This window comes from Cryptomeria japonica, chromosome 7 (genome assembly GCF_030272615.1).
Source record: "Cryptomeria japonica chromosome 7, Sugi_1.0, whole genome shotgun sequence".
In the NCBI taxonomy this organism is placed as follows: domain Eukaryota; kingdom Viridiplantae; phylum Streptophyta; class Pinopsida; order Cupressales; family Cupressaceae; genus Cryptomeria; species Cryptomeria japonica.
In genome coordinates, this window is record NC_081411.1 from 97,109,661 (window position 1) to 97,116,701 (window position 7,041).

Below are 7,041 nucleotides of genomic sequence, written 5' to 3' on the forward strand. Positions count from 1 at the left end.
AAACTTTCCTAAACTTTAATCTTCCACAAAGATATAAAACTTCATTAATCATGCTTAACATATATAAACAACAAATGTAGAATAAACATGAATAAAGAGAGTCAAGCAACAACACCAAATTTTATAAATGGAAAAACCACATGGAAAAAAGCACAAAGAGTATCACCTCTCAAGAGAATATAACTAGTTATAGAGAGTTTACAGAAGGGGTGGCTCACTGCCAGATTACAAAAATGACTCATTGCTAGATTGCTCACTGCAAAGATACAAAAGAGGACACAATGTTGGAATGCTCACTACAAAGATACAAAAAACCACACACTATTAGAATGCTTACAACAACAAAAAAGATTGAACTGAAAATGATTGCATCTCCAAATGCATGAGGTCAGTTCCAAGATTAAGATCAAATCATAATTAACAAACTCTATAGAAGATCCGATTAAAGATCTCTATACCACTATCCTGCATAAGGTTTGGTGAAGGATTGTTGCATTATTGCAACACTATCTTCCTTCATTGTCTACAACTCACACTTCACACTCTGCTTCTCTTCTATCTCCTTTGCTTTGTCTCTTTTGCATATACTTCCTTAATCATCCTCACTCTCTTATTCTCTTTCTCCTTGTTTTCATTGACTCATTATACATGCAACTACACACACACACACACACACACACACCAAAGTATATGAACATGAAATAATGTGTCAACCAAACCCAACATGATATCTAACATAAACAAGACCTACATGTTGGCCTCCGCAAGATCTCCACATGCTTCCTTTTCCATACTTCATTAGCTAATGCATATAGCAAGATTACCGAAATGAGGCAGGGTCAACCAAACCCAAAGATACCAACCCATTATCACAAAACTTAATCATAATACCTCCAAACTCCAAAGATACAAACTCCACATATGCCATGAATACTACAATACAAAAACTCGAAGAGATACAACAATTATAACCATAAATAGCTAACACCAGATTATTAAGCATCAAATAATTGAAAATCTCATTGTTGTTTCCTTTGGGCCCTTTAAAGACATGGCTACTCTACAAGAAATAAGGATTAAACAAATTTGGGGTCTTATTCAAGATATGACTAATATTAACTGGTAGAAGAAGATAAACAGAATGATCAAGATTGGATAAAATGTAATTTTGATAGGTGTTCCAAGGGTAACCCTAGACAAGCTAGTGCGGGTGTTGTTCTCAAAGGTCATAAAGGGAGACTTATTCAATGCACTGCTAAGTTCTTAGAAATAAAATCTAACAACTTTGTTGAAGCCATTGCTTCCTGGGAGGGCATAAAGCTTGCTAAAGATTTGTGCTTTACCAGGGTTGTGATGGAAGGAGATTCGAAGTTGATAGTTGACATATTAAAATAATAAATTATAGGCCTATGGGAGATCAGATCCCCAGTGAGAGAGAGTTTGAAAATTCAAGGATTTTTCACAACTCAAAGTTTAGTATATATTCTGAGAAGGATTTTTCACAACTGAAAGTTTAGAATATATTTCTCAAATCAATAACCTTCGCCTTCAATCCAAGTACAACAGTTGGCATGCATTGTACAAACCGAGTTCACATCTTTCGTTCTTTCACAGTACCCGCCAAAATATTTAGTGTCAAGGAATTCGAATTTAAGTCGCCTGCGTCTGAACTCTTTCCATTTCAGTATGTTCAACACATGTTGCTCATTTTTACGGGGATAAACCTTCTTGGATCGATACCAAAAGTTGAATAAATGAACTGTCTTTTCATTTGAGCGAACATACATGAATCCTGCGTTGGGCTTATTGTAGAGATTAGTTGCTTTCCTTCTCTAACAATCTGCCTCGGATGAGAATTTAGTAGAGGGATCTCGAAACCACATAATATCGGCATCCTGGATAATAATAGTATAATCTGAATTATTCTGATGAAAAATCAGGAAATATGATATAAATTTATTGTACAGTTTTCTCCAAACCCTTGACGAACATGAAAACCTAACTTACCGAGAAAACGAAGTTATATCTTCGCTCCAACACTTGTCCGAAGAAACGAATCCTTCTCCACATCATTTTCAAATAACCTCGAGTCATGTAAAGCTTTTCTCCCGAGAAATCGACTCCCTCTGTTTTCATCAGACAACAATGCGGATGAATTTCCCGGCAGCGATTGAGCGCCTTCTCATCTACGGCAACAATCAACAAATTTTACAACATCGCCTCGGTTCCGTTACCGATGTGGAAACTTTTCAGGAATAAATCCACCATGCTATTCTTCTGCGCCCACGCCGCATTCAGAGTCGTGATTAGAACGGTTTTCTCCTGGTTCGCCGCTTTTGAAAGGCTTACTTTTAGCTCGTCGGTAACATCTGATGAATTATAAGGAGGCTGCGAGAAACAGAGGAAACTGTAAATCAGTGCAGGGCTCTAAATCACACCTATTTCTAAACTGTTAATTTTATATTGAAATCTTGTAAATTAGCATAGACATCTTTAGTACACCTGTCTAAAAACAGGGGAAAATTATATTTTCAATAATTTACTTTATAGAAGATTCAGAACTGGTGTCTCTTTAGACGTATTTAAAATATCTTTGCAATTTCAAAAATTATTTGTGAAATCATATGTATTTATTTTTGAATTAATGTTTATTTCAGTGATTCGTGATATTGAAAAATTGAATTGCATATATAATCTATAAAAGAGGCAGAGATAGATCACTGTAATTCAATTCTTTACTGTATTCTTTACTGTAAATCAGTGCAGGGCTCTAAATCACAGCTTTTTGAGCACGGTTTTAGGCAAATAGGTGTAAATACAATGACAGTAAGCGAGAATTGTAATGAATGAATGAATAACAAAAGTCTGTTAAAAAGGTCAGTTATACCTATTGCAGTTACTGATGAATTAAAAAGGTGAGAATATCTTACAATATCTGGATCTGTTGCATAATCGTCCATCTCTGAATGGAACAGCGTTTGCATTGTAGAGAATCGGAGTGAAGGAAGCCTGAAGTTGTTCATCAATAGCAAAGTACACACAACTCCCACCACTATTATGCAAGCCAGAAATGCACTCACCGTCCTCGCGACCCTCTGATTAACTCCTTTCATTCTGGCCTGTACAGAGATTTACTCAATTCCCCCTATTTGTATCCTCGAAAGCGGTTCTCTGTGTTAAATTAATATTTTTGAGCCCCATAAGATAGTAGGTTTCAAGAAGTTGCACGAGAAACATTAACCTGGTTTCCACTCTCCACTCTCCACCATAGGACTCAAGAGGAGAGGATAAGGAAACTACAAATGGTAGGTCTATAAGGCCGCTGCCTCGAAAGAGTTAGAAAACACGGATTACAAGGATTTTTATTTTCCCTTTATTGCTTTGCTTTGTTTTGACTATAAATTTCTACCACAGGAAGACACAAAAAGGTTTAGTTTATGTGTTGTATAGGGGAAAGGATCCAGTAGTTGAACCCCTTTCAATTTTTGTGATAGAAGATGTTGATTTAATATCTCCATACCTGATGATTTAATGTCCAACTTTTGTACAACAATGATAAGTACCAATAACTGAATGAAATATACTATTTGTTGTGAAAAGTAACCAATCATGTGATGCCACATCAGTTGCACAAGTATTGGGGCCCCTTTTGCATGTCTATTGGTCTCACCTTTTTTTTGGTTGTTTTGGACACCTTGGCAAAAAGCATGCTGATGTGGCATCATATTTGATGATGTGGCCCTAAAACCTTAGTTATAAGTAGGGGACTTGCCAAGTATGCTGATATAAAAAATTCGAAGTGATTTGAAATTTCCACGTAGCATTTTGAGAAGCACAAAGTTAGGGTGCACGACTACTAGGTCATCTCCCCTATTAAACCCAACAAATTCAACCGACAAGACAGTGCGTCTACCTTAGAAAACATCGAGGTATTTGATTTTATGGAAGTGTGTTGAATTTTCCCTAATGGGCTCGGTCCTCGAAGATAGTATTTTAAAGATAGACTATATACATACTCTATTTAAATATTATGTCATGAATTAATAATTTAATATTTTATTTATATATAAAAAAAATATTTATTCAATGTGTAATGGTAAAAATTAATGTTGGATTATTAAAATGAATGATGTTTATCTATTTATTTATTTATCTAATCTCACATGTCATTGTTCATTAAAAGAGTTTTTATTACATAAATTATTTAAATGGTTTCAATCTACATTATTCACTCTCTTAAACATACATAAAAGTATATCTTTGAGTATAGAATGTCTAATTGCATATGCAAAATTTTCATAGGCATTTTGTATGGGTTATTTCCTACAATAAAGGAATTAAGGTCCTTGAAACACGTATTCTATAATATTGGTTTCCAATAATAAATAAGTAATGTCCAGTGAATTATAGGTTAATTTCTTGTTATAAGTAAGAAATATCTTTAATTTTGTGATATTTCTAGTAAATGTTCTTTTAAGAATGTAATATATTTTAATCATATCTTTTATAAAATATTTTTTTTGATTCAATAGGGAGTGGGAATGGGGTCAATAATATGAGCAAGAGAGTTTTTAAACTCCTTGGCAATGGCGGTTAGTATGGTAAGGATGATTCTGGTGATGATAAAGACAATGGAGATATTGAAGATTGGCTTCGTGGTTAGATATTTCAGGATAGGGATGATATCCTATAAAGTCTCTGGTTGGAGTGGCAATGTCCAGTGCATGAACATTGGGAGACCTCTTCAGGTGTATTTTTTGCAAGTGTTGCTCCTAAGGGTGGTTCTTCTCTAGGGTTGTATAGGGTCTTTCTCTCCCTTACAATCCTTTGTCCTTCCATACCCCATATGCATCTTGGAGCTATTCTTGGTCCTCATAAAGAATTTCTATTTGCTTTTGGTGCAATCAATTGCTTGGAAGTCTTTTAGGGATGGTTTGTCTTGTTCATGTCCAAAGCGTTTGAAAGGATGTTGTTGTGTGGGGGTTGTCACTCATGCTCACTATGTCTCATTCTCAGATGTTTTTCTTCCCATTTAATCTCCCTTTTTTGGTCTTGAATGTTATCATTTGTTGGCTAATCTAGTCGACTTTGGAGAGGGCCTTACCTCCAAGGGGGTTTCATTAAGTGTAGATAAATACTTTCTTTGTGTTGGGGTGGTTTTGACCTCCATGGAGGTGCCTTCTATTTTTAAGTCCTCTGGTTCCCATCCTATCTTATTATGGATCTAGGAGGGTGTTGCCTTGGTGGAGGATTCTACCATGCCACAATCTACTAGTTTCTTCAAGGATAAGTGCATCAAAATGAAAAAGCCTAATCTTGGATGAGAAATTGAAGATATTTATGCACTCAGATTTTGAAGATGCAATAAGAATAAGAGTTGTAGTGCTTTGAATCTACTTTCTAAACTACAATTTTTTTCAATGGTGGAGATTAAGGGGTTTGAAAATTGGAGCCACACAAGCTAATAACGTTTTTATCAAAGAAAATATTGCATAGTGTCTTGTGTTCCCCCTATGATGTTAATTGTTTTTAGTATTTCAAAAATTAGTTTAGTGTATAATTAACTTTAGGGAGTAATTAACTAGCATTGTGTATTTATGCCCAACGTTTTAATAGATATATGAGTTTTTTACTAATTTTCAAAATAGAAAATTTTTAAAGGCAAAACTAAGTGTCCAAACACCAAAATTTTATGAAAATCAATTTTTTTGTTATGTATAGAATAGAGTCTAGTTTGTCCAAATAAAATTTATTTGAAATTTAAGGAATGGTTAAAAATATCTTGATTTTGCCCCCCCTTATGCTAGGGTATGTTTATGAGAAGAAGATGGTGCCATGTTTCTCTAATGCATAACCGGAATATTGAGAGGGAAGGGGTGAATCAATATTCCTTTGAACTTACTTAAACTTATAATTAACTAATGACATAACACACTAATACATTTGGTCTATATTTCTGATGGAGATGGTATATTGGGACCAAATTTGATTTTTGTTTGAAAAAAAAGCCCAAATTCCTCAGAATTTCGACATTAATTTGACATTTGGTTTCAACAGAGAAGGCATTAATAATGAAATTTGTTTGTTTTTTTCAAAAAAGTGCCCACGTTCGTCGGAATTCCGGCGACAACGGGCATTATTTAAAAAAAAAAAGGCAAGTCATTTGTGCATTGTTGCAATCCCGCCCAGGTGTCCAACTTGTGTTGCATTGCAAACATCATTTACTAGTTTTTACTGAATTGAATATCTCCTCCCACTCAATTAATTAGCTTGCTAGAATAAGCAGGCAGGGAACCCATTGTTCAAACTAGGTTGGCGGGGGGGGGGGGGGGGGGGGGGGGGCGCGGAATTCTAGATGCAATAGGTGGACATGGAACTGAAGAAGCTACAATGTGTAAACCATTAGTTTATGCCCTAGAAAATCTAGTTTCAAACCGAGTGAAAGCAATAGTTCATTCTTGTTCGAGAGCCAATTGGACTAGAACAATTGCAAACCCACGTAGGTAGATTCTTCACCTTAATTACATCAATGAAAAAATTACACCATTCCTTTCAAGAGATTCTACAACTTTTTCTTTTATATATGCTAGCTATGCCTGAATTCTTGTGGGATATTGACCGATTGTGGAAGCAACTACTATCTATTGAAGGGGAATTCCACCCATAGAATTGTAGGGGTCCAAGAAACTACGATCTATGGAAGGGGCCGATTAGACGTTCCATACCTTCCTTCCCAGAATCAATATTGTATTCTCAATGGATATAACTCCCTAATTAGTTGAGGGTTGCTTCGAGAAAGCTATGCCTAGAACCGGGTAAGGCTCTCTACAATAAGGGGACTACTCTCCCATAATCCATATACTTGGGCTTGACTAGAGCCATAATCCTCCATGCGATAAAATCCATGATCGACTAGTTAGTCATTCTCTTAAGGCATTTGTGTTTGCCAAATACCATGCCCAAATAGGTTAGTTATCATCTTAAAGTAAGCATACTAAAATCTTCGCATTCACTTCATTTTTTTCCTCTCGTCACCTTCTA

At 35.4% G+C, this 7,041-nt stretch overlaps 1 long non-coding RNA gene across 1 annotated transcript; it reads right to left on the minus strand.

The window, feature by feature from the left end:
- Positions 1-263: 263 nt before the first annotated feature.
- LOC131073447 (uncharacterized) lies at positions 264-3,352 on the minus strand. Its single transcript, XR_009112870.2, has 3 exons — positions 2,931-3,352; positions 2,008-2,369; positions 264-1,895 (listed from the first exon to the last, which is right to left on the minus strand). It is a non-coding gene; the product is annotated as an uncharacterized LOC131073447 (long non-coding RNA).
- Positions 3,353-7,041: the final 3,689 nt, after the last annotated feature.